General features: G+C 47.0%; 1 protein-coding gene across 1 annotated transcript in view; it reads right to left on the bottom strand.

The window, feature by feature from the left end:
• Positions 1 to 7,183, bottom strand: part of TCF20 (transcription factor 20) — a 193,532-nt gene extending 186,349 nt beyond the window's left edge. The window contains exon 1 of the mRNA XM_054030338.1: positions 7,059 to 7,183. The gene's annotated coding sequence lies outside the window, so the exon portion shown is untranslated. The remainder of the gene's footprint in view (positions 1 to 7,058) is intronic.
• Between the last annotated feature and the right edge of the window lie 14,400 nt (positions 7,184 to 21,583).

Genomic DNA, 21,583 nt, shown 5'->3' with positions numbered 1-21,583 from the left:
TCAGATATATCTAGGGTTGCCAACTTTGTAATACAGTATTTAAATACCAGCAGGAATGCCGGAACCTCCCCCGCCCTGCCTCTTCCCCCCAAGGCCCCGCCTCTGCCCCACCTCTTCCCCTGAGGCCCTGCCCTTGCCCTGCCTCCCCCCTGCCCCACGTCTTCCCCCAAGGCCCCACCCCCCCGTTCGCTTCTCTTCCCTTCTCCACCTGTGAGTCGCTGCTTTTCCCCTCTCCCCACCCTTCTCCTCTGCGGGGCAGGAGGGACTCACCTGCAGTGCCAGGGCTGGGAGCTGCAGATAGAAAGTGGCACCACCTGAGATGCCATAGGTGCCAACTTTCCCTCTTTCCTGTGGGTGCTCGACCCCCCCCGTCTGCCCCCAGCCCCACCCCCACTCCACCCCTTCCATGAGGCCCCGCCCCTATCCCACCTCTCCCCCACCCCTATTCCAACCCCTTCCTCAAAGTCTCCGCCCCATTCCAACCCCTTCACCAAATCCCCGCCTCCTCCTCTGAGCACATCACATTCCCGCTCCTCTCCCTCCCCCCTGAGCATGCTAACGCTGTCAAACAGCTGTTTGGCAGCGGCTGGGTGGGAAACGCTGGGAGGTAGGCAGAGGAGCGGGGACCAGGTGCGCTCAGGGGAGGAAGAGTTGGGGAGGGGGTGAGGGGAGCTTGGCTGCCAGTGGGTGCAGAGCACCCACTAGTTTTTTCCCAGGGGTGCTCCGGCCCTGGAGCACCCACAGAGTCGGCGCCTATCTCAAGTGCTTTTTTCCTAGTTTTTTCCAGAGGGGATGAGTCAAACAGGAGAGGAACAGGTTGAGAGAGAAAAATTTTTATTTGTGGGTGTAGCAGCACTGTCTACCTTGTCTGTCTTCGGGCTAGTTACTGCCTCAGTTTCTCCTCACTCAGGTTAGATCACCTGACCTTCCAGCTTAGACTGGTTGCTGCGGTGATTTGGCCCTCCAGCTAATTCATTAAAGAAACAAGTCCACCCCTTCCAACATAACCAAATCCATAACAAAAATGAAAGAGTCTTCCACCCCCCACAAGCTGAGTCCAGCCACTCCTTTCTGATGGTCTGGCTTCTTTCCTGAGTCCCTCCTGCTCTCTACCAAGCAGCTACTCCCAGGGTGTCCTACTGGAGCTTCCCTTCTCCCCCTCCAATTCTACACAGAATTTGGTCTTATCTCCACCCCAGAAGATCTGATGTCGCCACATGACTGGCCTGTCATGTGACTTTGCTCATTTATTCAGTGTTGCCAACTCTCGTGATTTATTCCTGGCTCTGATGACTTTGGGGTGTTTTTTTGCCTGACTCACAAATCTTCCCTCATTCAAAATGGCCACCATCCCCTGTTCCCATCAATGGGACTGACGCCAGCAAAATGGCTGCCATTTCCCTACAGTCTACATGCATGTGGCAACAAGGCTGCCCTTAATAAAGGTGGCTGCCACCTCCCACTGTTTCCAGTAAGATTGGAGCTATGCCCACAGGTAAATGGCTGCCACTCTGTGGGCCAGGGGGCTGGACAGGACACAGGGACTGAGAGCAGCAGCAGGGACACTGTAAAAGATGGATAGGGATGGGGAGGCTGAGGGGATGCAGGAGGCAGATTTAGGAGTTACAGGAGAATGGGGTGCAGGGGGAAGGATGGATTCTTGCAAAAGGCTAAACCAATTCCATATTGTTTTTACTGTGACATTATGGCTTATATGAATGATTGATATAAGTTCAAAGTTCTTTGATATGTATATCTGTAATTCATCAACTCTAAAAAGTAAATTAAGTTCTATCTGCAAGCATGAACCATGATGCATTAATTAGCTTAGTAGTTCTTGAACTACTTAGTTTCTTTGATTAAAAATGGGTGGTAAACTAGGAGGGGAAGCAGTCAGGACACTAAAAGGAAATGGATGGCAGTTCCCCAGTCTTAGGGGGAGGAAATAGTAAATGGAGCCTCCATCAGAGCAGCCAGGGAGAGGTGTGCATTTAAGGTTGACTTTTCAACCTGAAATTCTCTCACACACATTGGCAGATGAGTAAAGAATATTAAAAAATATGATTTGATGGGTTTTTAAATCTCGTGATTTTAGGGGCCAATCTCATGATTTGTGATCTCTCGAGGTTGGCAATACTGTGTTCTCCACCTGGATAAGCAAGCTAAATATGTCACAGTTGGGACTGGACCGATCTCCCTTTAAAGGGCCAGTCACCCAGTGACAGAATATATAAGATACGTAGAATCTGAAAGCTGCTTTTTAATTAAATTGAAATAAGTAAATCACTGCCTGTTGCCATAGAGAATGAATGTGATGTCACAGACTCAGCCTCCTGGCTTCAGGGCAAGATCAAGCAGGAGAAGAAGAAAAGGCTGTGAAATTAAAAACACCTATTTTAAAGCAAATGGGTTTGATAATTAGAAAAAAAGTGTGGCATAGGGAAATGATTAGGCCATATGGTGGGAAGCGATTTTAAAGGTGAACTGCAAAGCTGTTTTAAATAAATGAAGAAACTACTTAAAATCCCAGATCGTTAACAGAATGGTATATGTGGAATTAACTATTTTGTTTTAAAACTGTGCAAAAAAAGAATTCATTCTCCTTCGACTTATTTGCCAAGTCTTTGCGGGGGGGGAGGTTAAAAAAAGTTGTTTGTAATGTTATTACTGAGAAGAGTCAAACTTCTAACACATTTTCTGATGCTTTGCAATTTGCCTTAAAGGAAGATCTATTTATGGGCTACAGAACCTTTCTCCTCTAGATCACTGGTGTCAAGCAGTCCTGTCTGAGTCAGCAGGGACCAACAGTTCATTAGTGATGCTGTATGTGTCACTCTTATAACTCTCATAAGAAATGGACATCTAGGGATTTTTCCCATAGAAAGTCAATGGGCCACAATCTGCACTGGGCAGGAGTCAAAGCTAATTCTGGTCTTCTCTGTGGGCTATTATGGCCCACAGTGCAAGCTGGACTAACAACAGCCTTGCATGGCTCCCTTAAGGGCTGCTCTGAAGCCTAGAATAGCCATATTATATCAAGCAACAGAGGGTCCTGTGGCACCTTTAAGACTAACAGAAGTATTGGGCGCATAAGCTTTCGTGGGTAAGAACCTCACTTCTTGCATCTGAAGCAGTGAGGTTCTTACCCACAAAAGCTTATGCGCCCAACACTTCTGTTAGTCTTAAAGGTGCCACAGGACCCTCTGTTGCTTTTTACAGGTTCAGACTAACACGGCTACCCCTCTGATACATATTATATCAGCCATTCCTGCCGTCTGCCCGCATCTACCCCAGCACATCCCTATATCAGAGGCTATGCAGAAAGCTGCTTATATCAGCCCTATGCTGCCTCTGTACTGAGAGAATTCCCAGGGGACTGTTCCACCACTTTTAAGGCCCGTTTACATCACCAGAGCAGTGGAAGAGGGCTGCAGCAAGGAGACTCTCCCATTATCTTGTTAGCCCAGCTAGACCAGTTCTGAAGAAGACTCCACTATGATTTTTTTTTACAAGTTTGTGGCCAGTGAATTAAGTAATAAAGTTTATAAATCATTTTAATAAAAAAACAAACAAACAGAAAATATTACTTTTGCGTGTTCCTCATCCCCATCTCCTGGGATAAACCAGGACTTTTCTCCCATTTTCTGCAAAGATAAATAACCAGCCATAGTCATTAGACTCTCATGGTTCTTTAGTAGCCTGTGTAAAGTGAGCTAGGGGGATCTCAGTCCAGACCCTGGCAACATAACTGCTTACATCAAAAAGCCATAATCACAGTTGGTACTAATCTGCAGACACAGAATTGGCTGGGGAGAGTGAATTCTCTTCTCCCCCCAAAAGAGAGCCCCTTCCAGGCAGGGCTGAGAGTGTAGGAAGCTAGCAAAAAGGAAGAGAGAGAAAAAAAATCAGTATTGCCAACACTCACGATTTTATCCTGAGTCTTCCAATATTTGCTGTTTTACCTGGAGCCATGTTGCATGAGGATCTCAGCTTTCATAAAAAAATTACCTTTCCAGCCCTCCAGTTGCAGAGAAAAGCTTGAAAATGTGAGTCATAAAGGCTCACTCAGAAGACAAAAAGAACTCCAAAATCATTCTCATTTAAAGTGTCAGCATTTTTAAGCCAATCATGATTTTTGGCGGGGAGGGGGGCTGACTCATGTTCTTTGAACACTTGGTGTTGATGATACCAAGTAATCTCTCATTTTGCACCCCCAAATCTCCAGCGTGAAGAGCTGTGAAACATCCAGGGAGATGTTATAGCATGAGAAGGTACTAGCCGCCCTGGGCTTCCCCTCTTCCCACTGCTTTCCTCTTGTGTGAGAGCAATCTCCTGTTACTGGAACCACAACCTATCACCAAAAATGGCCATCCATTTTGGTCCATTTTCTGCATTTAAAGAGGGAGGGGGACAGAGGAAGGGGCCTTAACCCTTTCTATCTCCTGGGGTTTATTTATTTATTATTTTTATTTACAGATAAGAGATAAAGCCCATCCAGGTCCAGATCAGCATCTTCCTGCAGAAGGGAACTGAGGCTCCCTCTCTCTCCTGCCTTGAATACTCCAAAGTAACCCCCCCTCCCTCCATGGCAGAGAGAAAGCTCCTGCAGCCCAGAAACACTCCCAGTTGGACAGGGCTGGGATAATCAGGCTGTTTTGTTAAGACTCAGCAAAGGTGACTACTTGGTGTGTCAAGGAAGATGCCCAGGAGCAAGTTATTTTCTTACAGTACACAAGGCTTTAAGGTAATGCAGAGAGCGCGAGAGCTGGAAGAGAACACTCACAATTTTCCACAAGACTTGATACCCTCCCCCAGGCTTCTTATAACCCACACATACACCTTACTTCCATAAAGCTCTGTAACCTCTGCTACAAACTCTGCCATCTTTCTTTACTGGCAATCACAAATTGCCCACAGGCCCATCCTCACCAGCTTGCCTCCCTACAGTCCCCTCTTCCTACCCACAAACTCCTCATAACCCTCTTTACCACACCCCACAAACTCTCACAAAATTTCCTGAGCAAGTTCTGCTGAGATATTTTCAGACCACCGTGGGTCAGACCACCCTGCTATCCCCATCTGCAGCGGGGGTCCAGTCATAAACCTTCAACATAGCATTAGGCTGGGCCCAGGGAACGTGTCACACATGCACACCCACTACTTGTCTGTCAACTTCTAAATCACAGTGGGCGAGGGGAGGGCAGCCTATAGCCAGCAGCAATGTGGCTCTGGGTATGTCTATGCTACCGTACGGTGCTGCAGCTGTGCCGCTGTAGCACTGGAGTGTAAATGCTTCCTACAGCAGCAAGAAGGGATTTTTCCATTGATGTAGGTCAGTGATTTTCAACCTTTTTTCATTTGTGGACCCCTTTGGAAATCTTAGACATAGTCTGCAGATCCCCCAGAGGTCTGCGGAGCACAGGTTGAAAACCACTAATTTAGGTAACCACCTCTCCAAGAGGCAGATCTGTTCTGGGTTGATAGAAGAATCCTTCTGTCAACCTAGCTGCTTTTATTCCAGGGGGTTAGGTTGACCTAACTACAGTGCTAAGGGCACAAGATTTTTCACAGCCCTGAATGACATAGCTAGGTGGACCTGAACATTTTAGATGTTGATCAGGCCTCATAGAGACAGTTTTTAATCTGGACTAAGCTTTAAAAAGAAGAGAGAATTGCCACGCAATCCTTTGCAAAATTCAGAAAAGCATGAAATTTTGGTTTGTAAAAGCCTTTTGGGTGCAGCAAAAGAAAAATAAAAAGGCAAATCACAACACAAAGATATAAGAGCTAGGTATGTATTTATTATTATTATTAAGCTCTAACTGTTTGTTGATCATTACAAAATTTTAAGTAACAAATGGAGGTTAAAGGCTGTTGAACGCAGAGACACCCAGTAGCCACATGACTGACAGGAATCCATGCAAGAGGAGTGGAACCATATGGAAAATATCAAGGGAAGGAAAAAAATGTCATCCAGCTCTTTGCATAGCTTTCAGCAGCCAGTTTTCCCTCTTACTGTATAGAAACTTCCCTGATTCAAACTTTCTCTCCCTATGCCCCTTATAAAACATATAGCATTGTCTCCCCACCCCCTTTCCTCCTTTCTGTTTCTCTACTGGGGAGCAAGATTCTGACTTTTTTTTTTAAACCAAACGGTAAGAAGAAGAAAGATTAATTCCCAAGGGTTAACTGTACTGGGGCCTGCTTTTCTGCAAACCTCAGTGGTGTGTGCGCGCGTATGTATCCGTACACATTTAAGAAAAGGGAAGGTTGCTAAAGAATGTGAAATGTGAGAGCTACAGATTCCCCCATCACCACATCCCTCCTCCTGCTTTCAATAATACATTTCAGCAAACAGTCATTTTTCAAACCCCTTTCTCAGAGGGGAGGAGGTGAAGAGCTCAGGTTACATTTGGGATTTTTTTTTTAAACCACAATAAACACCACACAACGAAAATTCAAAGAAAAAAAAAAGCCAGACCTGCTGTTTCCTTTTACAAGCCCTTTATTTCAAACAAACACATACAAATTAATGCAGTTTCCCCTTCCTCCAAGCTGTTAAAAATCTGACAAAAAATCTTCCATATCTAAAGAGCTTTAGTTGTTTTAAATATTTCCAGCTTAACCTACCCTCCACCCCACCCCCAGCTGTTGTTTTCCCCTAGAAACTAGCTTTTAATAGCTCCCACCTCCCATTTCCTCCAGTACAACATCAAAGGCAATATATTTGGGGCAAGGGTTGTAGTATATTCCTAAAAAAATGAACCCTGCACATCTACCTCTCCAAACGGTTAGGAACATATACACACACTAACATGTCCTCAGTAGCGCTATGGGGAGAGAAAAATCAGGATAAGCAGAATTTAGAAAATAAATAATTGGGGTAGCACCAGCACAATCTCCTTCCTGTGTTAGTCACTTTTCCCCTGCTGATGACCCTTGGCAAACCAGCAGCCATGTGAAATTAAACAAGCCCCCACTGGCAGAGTGGTGTAGCCTGAAATGAACACCTCCCCCTACCCTAGAAAGTCACAGCCTTTCTTTGAAAAGGCTCTTACCTTGCAAGGCTTCCTTATTGTCCCATTTTAGCTCCTTTCCTTTTGTGGGGCTTTAGTATATGTATTTAACATTCTTTGTGGCACAAAAAGAAATGGTTACAAATCCTGTCAGGTCATGTGATTGAGTGAGTGGTTTTTTTTCTTTCTTTCTCTCTCTCTTTTTTTTTTTTTTTTTTTTCCCTTTCCTCTCTCTCTCTCTCTCTTTCTGCTTTTAGGACAATACTCAGCAGCCTGGGCTCAATGTGTCAGGCCAGACTGGCTGATGACAGAGAGGAGGAGGAGCTGCTGCTGGCAGGGCCTGGCTTTCATGGCAGCTGGGGCTGGGAGGATGGGGCCTGGAGCTGGTGTTGATTAGGGTTCTGACATCTCATAGTGATGCCTTGAGGAGTAGGAGGAGAGAGTGTTTTGTCTGATTTCTTTTTCTCTGCATCCTCTCTTTTCCCCTCCTCCCCCTCTCAGCCCCTCTCTCCTGCTTCCTTCCCATCCTGGGACCAGAAGGAGGAGGTCTGTGCTTTGCTGGGGGACCCTGGCAGGCTCCTCGCAGGCAGCTGAGATCTGGTTCTCTTCCACACAGCTGAAACCTGTAGTGTGAACACCGCAGGCTGAATCAGACTTTCCCCAGCCTCACCGCAGTTCTGCTAAGCCTCCCGAGGGCCCTTGCTTTTTCAAATCTTAGGGGAAATGACCAGATTTCAAAGAGTGGCAAAGATCTCTGTGAATACAAACATCTTAGTGATTCAGCCAAAGTGAACTAATCTGCAACCCTCCTCTGAAAAAGTGCCCAGGTTTTAAATGTCTTTTCATTCTTCTGTCACAGTCGCCTTCACAGATATGATAGGCTCTGTACTCCTAAGTGGGGGCAGTACTGAGCCAAAACAGGGTGTAGGTTTTTTGGGGGGGAAGGAGAGGGGGTGAAAGCCCACTAGGGTCAGTTGGCTATGTTTCTCAGGGTCTCATCTGAGCTGAGGGTAATTCAAGGAAACCGAAAGCCTCCTACCTGAACCGGAGTCTAGTTGGGACCAGTGTCTACAAAGAGTGGAGCTTTCAATAGGCTGCTGGCCTAGAAGAAAGAACAGGGCTTTTTAGACACACAGCTGCTGCTGTTTTTGAATTGCTGTGGTGTTTAAACGCTGCTCGGCTACATGAAGGGAGTGTGAGCAGAGACTTTGCTAGTCTGTCTTTATTTTGGTTGCACCAGAGAAACCTGAAACCCTTGAAGAGGGTTCCCTGCTGCTTTACATAAGATTGCTGCTGTGCTTCAATCCTGCTGCATGGGCCTGGACTCTGCCACAGAGACCATAAAACCAAATACCACTATAATGTAAATAAAGCACAATTACATCTTCCCATGGGGAATGGTAACAAAACAAAACATTTTCTCTCTCAAACACCATCATAGCTAAAACCTAAATGGGAGAGAAAGAAAACGCTTTCTTCTGCCCTTTAAAGATTTGCCATTTCAACTGATCCTACCAGATTCCCTCAGCTATGGAATGGAATTCTGTTCTAGTCTATAAAGATGTTTACGGTGCCCTCAGAAACTTTCAGTAGTGCATTAAGTGATATGACTAACAGAAGAAGAGCTCTATTTAAGCTTGAAAGTTTGTCTCTCTCCCCTAGGGTGACCAGATGTCCTGATTTTATAGGGACAGTCCCGATTTTTGGGTCTTTTCCTTCTATAGGCTCCTATTACCCCCCACCCCCATCCCGATTTTTCACACTTGTTGTCTGGTCGCCCTACTCACACCAACAGAAGTTAGTCCAATAAAAGATATTACCTCACCCACCTTGTGTCTCTAATATCCCGGGACCAACATGGCTACAACAACACTGCATACTGAATAATGTGAGGGGACTATTGGTCCCTTACTAAAACTTAGTGGGGGGGGGGTTGGTTGACTAGCTCCCAGTACGAAAGGGAAGGGTCAATGGGAAATCGGAACCCTGAGACTGACAGTCCCCAGGGGCAATGTGGAGAGTCCAATGCTCCAGGCCAGCCTGATTGACAGGACGGGCAGGCTAATGAGGGGGTCAGGAGGCCAGTGGGGTCCCATCCTCCGTGTGAGCTGGAACAGAGTGGGGTGAGCTAAGGAGACAGCAGTAGCCTGAGCTGAGCCGGGGAGCAAATCTGTGGCAACCGGAGCCAGAGAAAACGAGAGAAGCAGCCTGAGCCAGGGAGAGCATCAGCAAGAGCCAGAGAAGCAGCCCAGGGAGCAGACCTGTGCTGGGAGCAGAGCCGCAGCAGCCAGAGCCAGAGGGGCCAGAAAAGCAGCTCAGGAAGCTGGAAGCAGAGCAGCAGCAGGGCTGGGGCTGGGGCTGGAGCTGGGGCTGGAGCAGTCCAGAGCTACATGCGGGAGCAGCTGGGGAGAGCAAAGGGAACCATGGGCAGAGGGCCCAGTGCAGGGCGACACCCTCAGCCAAGAGGCCTTGCAGGCCAGACTTGGAGAAGGGATCGTAACCCCGACGGGGGGGCAGGAGGCTGACACTGGGAGGGAGGGTTCTGCCACCTAGAGCCTGAAGGCGTGTGGCCACCGCCAGAGCAAGTGTTCGACCCGCAGCATCCCTGCAGCACAGGGGCCTGGGCAGGAGGCCTGGGTGTGAGGAACAGACCGTGAACTTCCCTTACATTCCAGAGACGCTGGTTGTGATGTCCCCGTGCCACAGAGCAGGGTTATGTTTTTCCCTTTAACCTTTCCCATTTTTTTCTTATTTTTTAAATTGATTGCTATTTAATACATTGTATTTGCTTTTAACTGTATGTAATGATCAGTGGGTTAGCATCCAGAGCGGAGAGAGCACCCCAGAGTGGGGACACCATAGCCCCTGTCCTAAGTGACTATGACAAGATTGGGGGTAAAGCCCCCAGGAATACTCTGCCACACCGGAGAATGGCAGGGGAGTCCTCAAGGTCAGGCAGGCCTCTGGGTAAAGGAAGTGGGAGCGAGGACTCAGATCCTTTCATTAGCCAATTCCACCAGAGTAGTGTAGGGGGGAGGGATAGCTCAGTGGTTTGAGCATTGGCCTGCTAAACCCAGGGTTGTGAGTTCAATCCTTGAGGGGGCCACTTAGGGATATAGAGCAAAATCAAAATTGATCCTGCTAGTGAAGGCAGGGGGCTGGACTCAATGACCTTTCAAGGTCCCTTCCAGTTCTAGGAGATGGGATATCTCCATTCATTTAAATTTAAGCCAGGAAAGTTCCTCACAATTAATAGTGGGACCAATCCCCCGCTTACACTAACACAGGGGTCAGCAATGTTTGGCACGCAGCTCACCAGGGTAAGCACCCTAGCGGGCCGGGCCAGTTTATTTGCCTGCTGACGCGGCAGGTTCGGCCGATCATGGCCCCCCACTGGCCACGGTTCACCGTCCCAGGGGCGGCGGGAAGCCGGGGCCAGCACATCCCTGGCCCGCACCACTTCCCGCCGCCCCCATTGGCTCAGGACAGCAAACCGCGGCAAGTGGGGGCCGCGATCAGCTGAACCTCCCGCATCAGCATGTTAATTAATCTGGCCCGGCCCGCTAGGGTGCTTACCCTGGCGAGCCGCGTGTCAAAAGTTGCCGACCCCTGCACTAACACATGTGGTTCATTTTCTCTCTCATCCTATCCCCAGAGGGAGAACTATGTGTACAGTGGTGTGTTTTGGTAAAGGTGAGGGTTTTCTTCTTTAGGTTAGAGCAGGTTAGATGGAAGCAATGCACCTTGCGCTTGGAGCTGAAGGTAGTGGGGTCTGTGATGGTCCTTAGTTCCTAGAGGAGTTAATTTCACAGTCTTGGGCTGGCCCCTGAGAAAGCACAAACAAATTTTTCGCTGTGGCACCCACCCGTCATTTTCAACTTGGAGGAACTTGTCTGCATTCCTGACAACTGAGATAAAACATTTGTGGGGAAATATTCACCCTTTCCATTCCCCAGAAAGTGAGTTTCAACACCCCCACCCCTGCTATGTGAGACTTAAAACCTCCTGTTACAGACTAAGAACATACAGGCTGGTGTTTGAACATTTGGAGACATAGAAATACACTTTTTAATGGCATTGAAATTCAGTGGAGTAGGAAAGCTTGGAGGCAGAGAGTGGGAAAAATATATTTTGTTTAAAAAGGGGGGGAAGAGTTGGCTCATATATATAAAGTGGTATTGATGGACCCCCAAAGGGGAGTCCTAGCCAATCCAATTTGACTGAAAGGATGGTAGATGCAACATATGAGCCATTAAAGAGAGGGTCAGGGGAATGGGAAGGAATAGTTTGGGCTCCAGTAGCAGAAGCAGTAACACCAAAGGACCTAAGGGAGACAGTGGATTTAATATATTTTTGCAATTTGATATAGAGCAAAAACCATCCAGCTAATTTAATTTGAGGCTGTAAATGCAGAGGCCTCTTCTCAGAGACATAGGAAATAGTCCAGGTTTTTACAACACTGGTGAGACCACAGTTTGAGGATGTGTTCAGTTCAGGACAGCTCAGCACCACTAAGATGTTGACAAGTTGGAGGGAATGAAAAGAAGAGCAACATACCAGGATAAAAAGGCTGGAAAGGATTAATTTATGCAGAAACCCTGGGTATGTACAGCTTGGCCAAATGAGAACTAAGAAGCATCAGGATAACTGTGGATAGGTATTTCAAGGGTGCAAAAACATCAGGAAGAGTTGTATAGGATGAAACTAAGCAAAGGAAACAGTCTATTAGGCTGTAAAATAGCATCCCTAAGGAAGTGGTGGAAGCTCCATCACTTGACTCATCTAAAATTGAATTGAGCAAAGCACTGGAGAAAATGATTAAAAAACAATCACACTGTGACAGCCCATTGTGGGTGTCCAGACCCAGTAATCAGAGCCAGAGTCTATGGTCACAAGACAGGAATCAGCTGGGTCAGGATACCAGGAGGTTAGAAACAGGAGACAAACTGGAGGTCAGAACCATGAATCAGATGACCGGAGTCACCAGTTCAGGATGCCAAGAAATCAAGCCAAGGGAGGGGGAGGCACACAGTCCAGAACAGGGAAGAACCAAGTTGTTCAAATAGCTTTCTGTTCCTGCTTCTGGCTGAAGAAGGGCCAGCAGGCCAATCAGCTGCTCTGGGACTCCACCAATAGGACTGCAGCAGCAGAGTCTCAAACTGGGGCTGGGCTTCATTGGTCCCAGGTACACAAGTCTAGTTTCCAGGAGGGTCTGTCCATGCAGATGTATTCTGTTGAAAGCTACACCTTTTGTCGTACTGAGTAGGTGGGTCCCAGTTGTCTATGTTTGTCCTCATGTATTTAGAAGTCCTCCTTTGCCTTTTCCAGGTGTCTTTTCGCCTCCTCTTGGATGTGATGGATGTATTCTACTAGGTCCAAGGCAGATGGATTGGGGGATGATATGGGTAGTTGTAGGTGGAATCTGGGGTGCTACCCATAGTTGATAAAGAAGGGGCTGTGGCCTATGGATGTGTGGTCCACATTATTGTATGATAACTCTGTTTAGGGTAACAGTGAAGACCATTCATCCTGGTGATAGTTGATGTAGCATCATAATTATTGTTCAAGGATCTGATTGCTTCTGTTGATGGTAGGCAGAGGATAGGTGCACATGACTACTAATAAACATAGGGCCTTGTGCCAGAAGAGGGCAGTAAACTGTGGTCCCCAGTCAGGGGCACTGGAATAGGGGGGGCCAGAGGGTCATAGCCCTTCCACTTTTTACCAGCCATAAGGATGAATGATGGGAGAGGGGTCTTGGGGGGAAGAGGCAGTGTGAGGGCAGAGCCTCGAGGGAAGGGATAGCACAGGGGTGGGATCTTAGGGGGGGAAGGTGTGGCATGGGGTGCATGGTTCAGGCACCAGTGGCCTCCCACTGTTAGGAAGCTTCCACCGCCCCATCCCCAGTCGGAGGTGATATGATGTGGGAGGCCATGAAGACAGACTACATTGTTTATCCAGACCCAGGCACTTTCCTTCTCAGAGGGTAAACCTGTGCAGGGAATAAAGAGTGAGCCATTTTAGAAAAGCGATCTACCGCTGTCAGGATGGTAATAGAACCACTGGATTCTGGTAGTTACATCACAAAGTCCAAGAAAATGGCTTCCCAGGGCCAAGATGGGGTGTCCAGAGGTTGGAGGAAACTGCAGAGTTTCTGGCAAGGGATCTTGGTGAGGGAACACACCTGTCAGGAAGCTATGAAGATCTTGGAGTGCATTCGGGGCCACCAGGAGAAACCAGACATTAATTGTTGGGTTTTATATCACCCCAAGTGTCTTGCCAAGTTGGAGTCATGGCAGAGTTGGAGAACTGCCACCCTCACAGGTCTGGGGGGAACATAGATGTGGTCCTTTACAAACATAATTCCCACCCACCCCCAGCTGTCATGCATGGGTTGCCAATGGCCAACTTGGATGGAATTCTGGAGATGTCAGTGAGTTGCATTAAGAAAGTTATGGGATTTGAGAATGTGGGCTGGTTCCAGACTGGGGTCTTGTGAGTCAGAGCCATATCTTCGGAACAAGGCATCGGCCTTGCCGTTCTTGGTTCCAGGGTGGTAAATCAGGTAGTAAAGTTGAATTGAGAAAAGAATAGGGCCCATCAGGGCCTTGGCCATAGGCAGGTACTCCAGGTTCTTGTGGTCCATAAACAATTGGACTGGATGATGGGTCCCTTCCAAGTAATGTTGCTACTCTTCAAAGGCAGTCTTAATTGCCAGGAGCTCCTTGCCCAGGATCTCATGGTTTTGCTCAGCAGGTGTGAGCTTCCTTGAATAGTAGGCAATGGGATGCTGTATTTGCTTGGGAGAGGACTGTCCTGATCACTGTATTAGAGGTGTTGGTTTCCACAACAAAAGTTTGTTCCAAGACAGGGTGGGCCAATACTGGAATGGTGGTGAAGGCAAGCTTCAGTTGCACAAATGCATGCTGGGCCTCAGATGACCAGTGGAACTTGGCAGTGAAGGGCTTGGCTTGTTTCGGAAAATCCAAAATGAACTCCAGTAGCAGTTTGCGAAGCCTAAAAAGTGTTGTAGGTCATGCACATTTCAGGGAGCTGCCTAGTCACGGACAGCCTGGAACTTGTGCAGATCCATCTTGATGCCTTCTGAGTACAGGATGAAACCCAGAAACCCTGTTGAGGTCGGATCAAATACACACTTCTCTATCTTAGTGTAGAAACCGCATTGTCGTAGTCTCTTTACGACTGTGCAGATGTGAGTGGTGTGGTCCAGATCATCCAAGAATATCAATAGATCATCTAAGTACACTACCATAAACTGGTCCACTAGATCTTGTAGCATATCATTAACGAAATGCTGGACTGTTGCTGGAGCATTATTCAGTATGAATGGCATAACTAAATATTCAAAGTGGCTGTAGTGGGTCTGAAAGGCCATCTTCCATTTGTTGCCTTCTGGGATACGGATGAGATTGTAAGCTCCCCGAAGATCCAGTTTCATGAATATACAGGCAGCACCCACATGGTCCAACAGCTCATGGATCAGAGGTATCAGGTAACAGTTCTAGATTGTTATCTGATTTAGGGCTCAATAATCGACAGAGGTGGAGACTGCCATCCTTTTTTACGCAGAGGAGCGGGGCACCAGCTGTTGAAGTTGATTTGTGGATGAACCCATAGGCCAGGTTCTCTTGGAGATATTCTCGCAGTGCCACCAGTCAGACTCCAACATTGCATATATCCACTCAGATGGTATCTTTGCACCTGGCTGAAGTTCTATAGCACAGTTGTAGTCCTGATGTTCAGGGGGAGGTTTTCTGAATTCTTCTTCTCAAAGACATCAGTGTAGTCATATTACTTGGGGGGAAGTTCCACAGTTCCCCCAGTAGGTGTATATTGCGGGCAATTACCCCTACTTGAGCCTTCTGGGGTCTGGGAGCAATGTTTGCTGGTCCCTGGCCATGCTGTTAGCAGAGTTCAGACAGGAAGATGACTTTCTGTTCTCCCCAGTGAATGAGAGGGTCATGAAGGGTCAGCCAGGAGATGCCAAGGATCAAGGGGAAATGCGGAGAATGGATCACACCAAATTATCATTTCTCTGTGTTCCCATCTCTGACTGATTCAGGTGACCATTCTTCTTCTTGCCAAATGGAATGCTTAAGGAGCTATATACCTCAGTCCTATACACACCTCAAGATACCACTGTATGTCACTAGTCAGGGTGAGTACCCAAAATAACCATGCAGGGCATACAGAATGCCTACACAAAGCACAAGGTCATTGGACTACACACCATGCTTAATGTAAACTGTCAGACATGGACAAAGTAAAGTACCCAACACTTAGGAGGCAGGAAGCTGTACCCACTAAGTATGCCAAAACCCCTTTCACCATTTTTTCTTCTTCTTTCATATGGAATTTGAAAAGCAACAGGCTGGAATTATAATTAAATCTTAAGATTCGAAAGCCATTCTTATGCTTCTGGGGTAGCTGATGGATCCCCCTTGTGTCACCACTGTCAGCATGAATGGGGCAATTGTCCATGATGTGTCGTATGGTTTGTACTTCGCCACAGTCACAATTTGGTGATTCTTTGATTTTTCCATTTCTATAAGAGAGAGCCACACCTTCTGTGTGTTGTCCGAACACAGCTGGGTGCAATTCACTGCCTATGAGGGAGGCAGAATCCTTGGACTTCTTTCATTGGATCTTCAATCAGATCTTCGTTTGGGACATCACAAGCAGCCCATGATTCGAGTCAGCAAGTGCTGGTGTCCTTTCCATTGGCCTGTAGCATTGATGCGTGGATCCAAAAAGGCTTCCTGGATTTGAGTCAGCAGAGTGGCAGTGAATTGAAGTCTTGGTGTATCAGAAGGTCTAGAGTGGACAGGATCTTGTTATACTCCTGGACCACAGCAGCGTCTTGCTTGATGTTGTGTGATGCTCACCAAAACTGGAAGCCAAGGTATTGGAGTTGATCTGAGATACCCGTTAACAGTCCTGAGCATGGCATTAATTTCAGTGTCAATGAGATTGGTGTGGGAGCTGTTGCACCAACCTGATGCGCAATACTCCACTGTTGGCAAGACCAGGATTTGTGCTAATGTTTGAAATGTGTGTGTGCATCATATTCCCAGCATGTGCCAGTGAGTTTCTAGATGATGTTAACCTTTGTCTTTATCTTCTTTTTGGTATTGTCAAGGTGTAGGTGATAGCTCAGCCTCTGATCAAGGGTAACTCCAATGCACCGTGGATTATGGTCATATGAAAGAGGCAGATCACAAAAGTCCACTTTCAGCTGCACTTTGGCCTCATGGTTTTTCACGTGGAAGGCAGAGACGAATGTTTTCGAAGTGTTGGATTTCAGTTGCCAAGCTTTGAAATACGTCTCAAGTGTGCTGAGGTCATTGTTCATGACCTTTTCTGTGGCCTTCAGAGAGGAAGCTTGCGTTGCTAGCACAATGTCATCTGCATAGATGAATTTACAGCATGATGTGATCAGAATGTCACTGGTATAGAGAATGAACAGTGAGGGCGCTAAAATGGATACCTGGACGGTGGGGGGTGTTGTTCAATCTCCATGATTTACTGGCAGATTCACCAAGGTGTACAGTGAATCTTCTGTTACTCAACATCTCGGTGATGAATCTGGTGGGTGATTGGCATGAGAAAGCGAATGATATCTTCAGCAGGAGATCTTTGCGTCATACAGTATCATATGCAGAAGAAAGGTCAGTGAATGCTGCCATTGTTTTTAATTTTCACTGGAAGCTAGATTCTATGGTAGCCTGTGACCAGATGCTGGCCTTAACCTTTTATTGCCGAAGTTCCCCTTTGAGGTCACCAACCCTCCCCCTAGTATGAGCAGCAATGATGGAATGGATAACCTCTCTCCAATCTTTTATTCTTGTTGCTGTGATGATCACTCTGAATCCACAGACCATGAAACACAAATCCTAGGGTAATATTTGGACTCCACTCACCTCTGACAAACAATTCATTGCATCCAGCAGCAGGAATTTATGCAAATTGGCAAAACCTCAAATTTAATATTCTCTAGTTAAAGCCATAATATAAAGATGTCTTTTTTAAAAAAAATACATGTGTAAGTAATAAAGCCACCCTGAACTCATACTAATAGCCCATTTATACCTCACCATACCACTATATATTCTTACTTGTATATAATACGTGCAGGAAAATACATGATGCTGTGGGGTATCCATCATGTGCTGCAAAAACCACACCACACCACATCAATGGTTGCTCTATGTATGCCACACACTGAAGAAAAATTATTCTACAAATGTTCTAAAGAGATTTTAAAAGTTAATTTTTATTGGGATATATATATTTATATATATATCCGCTTCTAAAGTCAGTTGCATTGGTTACCATTAGTCCAACTGCATAGGGTTCAGGTGGAGGCATAACCATCCCTAAAATAGCTTTTCTAAACATAAAAGTCATAATTTTAAGGACTCATAGACTCATAGACTCATAGACTTTAAGGTCAGAAGGGACCATTATGATCATCTAGTCTGACCCCCTGCATGCTGCAGGCCATAAAACCGTCCCTACCCCTTCCCTGGACTCTGCTGTTGAAGTCCCCAATCCTGTTTTAGGTGACTTCAATCGGCAGAGACCCTCCTGCTAGAGATCCCTGCCCCATGCTGCGGAGGAAGGCGAAAAACCTCCAGAGGCTCGGCCAATCTGCCCTGGAGGAAAATTCCTTCCCGACCCCAAAAATGGCGATCAGTCAGACCCCGAGCATATAGGCAAGAGTCACCAGCCTGACCCCTGTCAGCCATTATATGATTTACCTACCATTGTTTGGTTTTCCTTGACTACTATGTTTTACCATTAAACCATTCCCTCCATAAATTTATCTAACTTAATCTTAAAACCAGACAGGTCCGTCGCCCCCACCGTTTCCCTCGGAAGGCCTGATATCTCAAACTCTTCCAGGGGCTGTTTTATTTATTTAGATCAGAGGTTCCCAAACTTGTTCCGCTGCTTGTGCAGGGAAAGCCCCTGGCGGGCTGGGCCGGTTTGTTTACCTGCTGCGTCCGCAGGTTCAGCTGATCGCGGCTCCCAGTGACCACTGTTCGCTGCTCCAGGCCAATGGGAGCTGCTGGAAGCGGTGGCCAGTACGTCCCTCGGCCTGCGCCGCTTCCAGCAGCTCCCATTGGCCTGGAGCAGCGATCCGCGGCCACTGGGAGCCGCGATCGGCCGGACCTGCAGACGCGGCAGGTAAACAAACCGACCCGGCCTACCAGGACCTTTCCCTGCACAAGCAGCGGAACAAGTTTGGGAACCACTGATTTAGATGTATCATATGGCTCTCACCATCCCCTACATATATAAGCATGCCAACATATGGAATAGAGATGGCCAAATGATAAATTACAGGGCCATGGAATATATTTAATTAATCATCTGGTTCCACAATTTATCATGCACCTTTGGCTGCCTCATATGCACTCTGCCCACTTGTCCATCTTCCTCAGACTATTAACATTCCAAGCCCTTCAGCAGTCTCAAACAGTTGTCTTTATTTAATAAAATAATCAATCTGCTATAAAAAGGTTTCTTTCTTTCTCGTGAATGTGACCTCTTCCCATCTCTGGTCTGAGTACTAAGATGGGAAGTATTCAGTTCTGGAAGTTCAAGACTAGTTACACATTCAAGGGCTGATCTCTTGTGACCCACCAAGACTAGAAATGGGAGATTTATACCATTGGAATAGGGATATAATCCCCTTTCCAGGGAGATTCTACATTTATTCTACTAATACGCCTGTTCTGCCATGGGAGTCTTGAGAAGTTTGGACCGCGTTTCATCTGGAACCTCACCTCAGAACTGTTCACCAAGGGTGGCCCTACCAGTAGTGTAAGACTCCGAACAACATAGTTATGAGGGTCATTCAGATATACAAGCCTCTCCACCACAACAAGGTAACAGTCTAAGGAGAGCATCTGGAGTGGTACCAACATGCTGCCTTAGGAAGATTCTTTGTATGAGATGGGAAGATTGTCGCACCCATGCCAGCATTCTCTCTGTAGCTAACATCACCAGTGTTGAGGTGAAGATTATGAAACATCAACTTTGCTGGGCTGGTCATTGTGTGTGGGTAGTTGATACTCGTTTTATGAAGAAAGTCCTCTTTTCTCAACATAATCATGGTAAGCAGACTCAAGGGGGTCAGAGGAAACGCTACAAGGCCATTCTGATAGTATATCTTAAGAAGGGAGGCATTGACCCGATGAATTGTTAAGAGCTGTCTGGCAATAGACTGCAAAGGCATCATATCATACATCAAGCCTCACCCCATTTTGAAGAGAATCACCTTGCTCAAGAGGCTGAGAAATGGCAGAGGAGGAAGGAAAGCGTACAGCCTCCCAGCCAGCAGTTGTGCTCGCTCCAACCAACCACAGATGCTGGAACTGAGGTTGCTGCAGGAACCCTAGACTTGAAGTGGTTTCCATTATATACAGGATTTACAGTTTGGTTCAATGGCTGTGAAACCCCCCCCCCCCCCCACCTCCCCAATAACAATTGTTCTAGCACTCCTGCAAGAAACCATCTGTCATATATGTGGAAAAACCTGTAGAGCATGGATTGGACTCCTCAGCCATCTTAAGTCTCATCAGTGACATTTTTTCCCCTGGCAGACATCATCCTCGTATCCCGGGATAGCCACCGAGGACATTCATTCTAGGCCTGGATGAGCCCAAGATATCTGACCTTGGGATTGTGATTTTTGTGGATAGAAAAGCTATTTTAAGTCATTTTTAGTGGGGTTATAGCTCCCTCTGTTAAAATGGATTTCATTTTGAAATCTAGTGTTTGCTTTTTGCATTTTACTCAGGTAAGAGAATGAAACCAGACTGAAAAGATTTACTTTCTATTTGTCATCCACTAGCATAGTGCTATTGTGTTTGGGTAACCAACCTGGCAGAGGAGGATTTACTGCACCTTGAAATTGTTGTTTCCTTTATATGTTACTTTTAAAAAATGTAATAAACATTTCCACACCCGTTAGATCTGTAAAACACCTCCCTTCCCTTTTTTTAAAAAAAAAGCATCTAAATTTGGAATTAAAACTACTTGACAGTGTTCCCTTTAAATGAGCAGATGGCGAAAGTGTGACTGAAAAGCAGACATTTTCTTACAATTACTGTAGACATTTTCTTTGACTAATACTCTTTGCATGTTAGGGGACTGCCTCACAATCAAGGGGATTTGTGGGGGATGTGTGCTAGAATTCATCTTGTTCTCTCCAAACCCATGTGTATTTATTTGGGGAATTACAATATGCGTATTTGAACCTCCGTGGAAATTTTGGCTCTTTTCCTCAAGGCCAAGACGCCGAATCCTCCAGCAGAGGAAATCTGTATCTTTACCTGCAGCTACACTACCTCAGCATCCGAAGAAGTGGGCTGTAGTCCACGAAAGCTTATGCTCTAATAAATTTGTTAGTCTCTAAGGTGCTACAAGTACTCCTGTTCTTCTTTTTGCGGATACAGACTAACACGGCTGCTACTCTGAAAAGTACCTCAGCAGGTGATCCTTACAAATCAAAGATAAGCAGAATTGATCCCAATCAATATTTGAATTAGAAACCGAAAAGGAAAAGCAAAGTGTTGCAAGAACTGACATGAGCGATTCAGCAGGGAAAAATACCTCCTTCTAAGCCAGTAGGAGTCAGCATGGTCTAGTTATTAGAACAGGCGAATGAGGGTCAGACAACCCGGGTTCTGTTCCCAGGGTACAATTTTGGGACAGGCATTTCACTGCCTTGTGATTCAGTTTCCCCATCTATGAAACTGAAATAACACCTACCCAATTTTGTAGAACAGTTGGAGGTGCTTGGAAGAAACGTGTTGCGTCTGTAAAGTATCGAACAGTATTACTGAACTAATGCCCTAATACTGTGTTAGAGATGCTTTAGGTGCCAGCTTATTTGAAAGTGCTCAGAGACCATGGTGTTGAGGGTGGTAAAAAATCCTAGCTAGACAGATGGAATATAAAACTGAGGCCCTGACGCGTCTTGGTCATTCAAAGATCCAACTTTTTCCAAAGTAGTGGTGTTAGCGCTACCAGGACCGGCTCCAGGCACCAGCCGACCAAGCATGTGCTTGGGGCGGCGCCTTGGGGTGGGACGGCGCTCGGGTTTTTATTTATTTATTGGTTCCTCGGGGCAGCGCTGGAGGGTTTTTTTTTTGTTTCTGCACACGGCGCTGGGGGGGGGCAGGGCTTCGGGCGGCATGGCGCTTGGAGGGGGGCGGGGCTTCGGGCGGCGTGGTGCGGCGCTCAGAGGGGTGGGGGCTTGGCGCGGCACTGGGAGGGTGGGGGCTGGCACAGTGCTCGGAGGGGGTGGGGGCTGGCACGGCACGGCGCTCAGAGGGGGCCGGGGGCTTGGCGTGGCACTGTGGAGTGGGGGGGCTGACACGGCATGGCGCTTGGAGGGGGGGCTGGCACGGCATGGCGCTCGGAGGGGGAGCTGGGGCTTGGCATGGCACTCGGAGGGGGGCGGGGCTTCGGGCGGCGTGGTGCGGCGCTCAGAGGGGTGGGGGCTTGGCGCGGCACTGGGAGGGTGGGGACTG

This window comes from Malaclemys terrapin, chromosome 1 (genome assembly GCF_027887155.1).
Source record: "Malaclemys terrapin pileata isolate rMalTer1 chromosome 1, rMalTer1.hap1, whole genome shotgun sequence".
Taxonomy (NCBI): domain Eukaryota; kingdom Metazoa; phylum Chordata; order Testudines; family Emydidae; genus Malaclemys; species Malaclemys terrapin.
Note: the sequence above shows the minus strand (reverse complement) of the source record. Positions and strands in the feature narration are given on the sequence as shown.